We start from the raw sequence: 2,500 nt of genomic DNA on the forward strand, positions 1-2,500 counted from the left end.
GAGAACTGGCAGCAAGAAGAGGAGACGCCGACGCCGTAACAACCGGCCCAGTCCCAACCTCCCGCCGCAAGGCTCCCGTCCTACACCAGACCTGACAGGCCCCCCTGTACCCTCCGAACAGGGCGCAACTGAGGCAGCTCCGCCCCCCCCTCCCCCGGCCGACACTCGGCTAACGGAGAGGCAGCGGCGCTGGCTGGCGGCCCTGGAGAGCGTCCACAACCAACCGTGGGACGCATTCGTCGCGGTCGTCGAGGACTTCATCTCCGAGATAGCCGAGACGAAGCCACAACGCCAGGCAGCCGGAGGTCGACAGGATGGGCCACCAGCAGCAGCGCACCGCGGCCAGGGCCGCGCCGACGCTGCTGCCAATCCCCCTCCCCCTGCCCCTACACGCGGCCGCGGTGGGCGGCGCGGTGGACGTGGCGCACGGCGCGCGGCGGCCGCCGAGCGTCGGTACGACGCGAATGCAGCGTCTGAGATTCAGAAGCTGTACCGCGCGGACCGGCGCAAGGCGATGCAGCGCGTCCTTGGCGAGACGTCACCGTACTGCCAAATCGATGGCAACGTGCTCACGGAGCACTTTAAGAAGATCTACGCTAAATCTGACTTTTCTGTTGCAGATGCACCAGCTGCTGTCCCGGACTTTGCCGCCACCACGCCTCCTGATGTCAGCGAGGAGGTCCTGCTGCCGATCACACCTTCAGAGGTGCAACAGCGGCTCCAGAAGGCGAGCAATACTGCTCCTGGGGCAGACGGAGTCACGTACTCGGACTTGCGACGTGAGGATCCTGGCTGCCACGTGCTAGCTAAGATCTTCTCGCGCTGCTGGAATGAGCGGAAGACTCCGGTGCAGTGGAAAATATCCACTACCGTCCTCATCCATAAGAAAGGGGACGTCTCGGACGTGACAAACTGGCGGCCTTTAGCATTGAGCTCTACTATCTCTAAGCTCTTTGCTGCAATCGTTGCGGACCGCACTTCTCTCTGGGCGGAGCGGTTGAACCTGCTCTCCCCGGAACAGAAGGGCTTCCGCACGTTTGAAGGCTGCTACGAGCACAACTTCATTGTGCAGACGGCAATTGATGATGCAAGGCGCAGGGGAGGCCAAGCATGCTTTGCTTGGCTTGATCTAGCGAATGCTTTCGGTTCAGTGCCTCACGCTCACCTCCTTGGAGTACTGAGCAGGATGGGACTACCAGAGCAATTGCATCAGCTAATTGCCGATATGTACGATGGTTGCTCCACCCGCGTCCGTACATCTGACGGACTAACGGAGGAGATAGAGATCCAGGCGGGCGTCAAGCAGGGCTGTCCACTGTCGCCCATCGTCTTTAATCTCGCGCTCGAGCCGGTACTTCGCGCCGCAACCTCGCTCAGAAATGAGTGTGGTATTCCGCTTAGCGGCGTCAGTGTGAGTGCACTGGCGTATGCGGACGATATCGTGCTTCTGGCGCGGGATTCAGAGGCGATGCAGACGCTCCTCAATGTTGTGGGTGAGGCGGCGACGTGGGCCGGGCTTACCTTCAAGCCGTCGAAGTGTGCCACGCTTCACATCCGCCGTCGGCAGACACTAGGCTCGGTATTCGCCCTGCAAGGGGGAGAACCAGCCGTGCTCGGTGCGGGTGACGCCTACCTCCATCTTGGCGTCCCCACCGGGTACAAAGTCACGCAGACGCCAACGGATGCGATCGCGGCAATTCGACGCGACTTGCAGCACCTGGACGCTTCCCTGCTGGCTCCCTGGCAGAAGATTGACGCTGTGCGTGTCTTCCTCCTCCCTAGGCTTGACTTTGTCATGCGGGGCGGAGCGGTACGCAAGGGGCCGCTATCTGCACTCGACAAGGCAGTGAAAGCGGCTGTCAAATCTTGGCTGTTCCTCCCACAGCGTGCGTCCACTGAACAGCTCTACCTCGCGCTGGGAGAGGGAGGATGCGGCCTGACGCCGCTCGCGGACGCTGCGGACATCTCGACGATCGTCCACGGCTTCCGCATGCTGCACTGCGACGACGCCACCGTCCGAGACATCGCCTGGGCCACTCTATCTACGGCCGCGCGCCGCCGACTGGGGAGGGAGCCGAGTCGTTCCGACTTGGCCACCTACCTTAGCGGCAGCACTGAGGGTGACCTCGCACGCGACGGTGGTGACATCCAGTCACTGTGGACGCGCGTCAGGAACGCCACAAGGCGCCTAGCGCCGCGTGGCGTCACCTGGCGCTGGAGTGAACTGCTTTCCGAGTTGCAGGTGGAGGTCGGCGGCCGGCCCGCCATCGCTGACGACGCGGAACACGGCGGCATCGGAGGGGTGACGCAGCCGGCCACGGAGGCGACGGCGACCGGGACTACACGACACCTCGAAGATGGCGGCGATGGACCGCAGCACGATGATGACAGCGTGGGACGCATCGTCAACACTGGCGTCGAGCATGTCCGGGTGGGAGGGGACGCCAAACGTCTTCTCTCGCGGACGCTCCGCGAGTGTCTGAGACAGCGCCTGCGCCAC

The sequence above is a fragment of the Schistocerca piceifrons genome, chromosome 1, assembly GCF_021461385.2.
Source record: "Schistocerca piceifrons isolate TAMUIC-IGC-003096 chromosome 1, iqSchPice1.1, whole genome shotgun sequence".
Lineage (NCBI taxonomy): Eukaryota > Metazoa > Arthropoda > Insecta > Orthoptera > Acrididae > Schistocerca > Schistocerca piceifrons.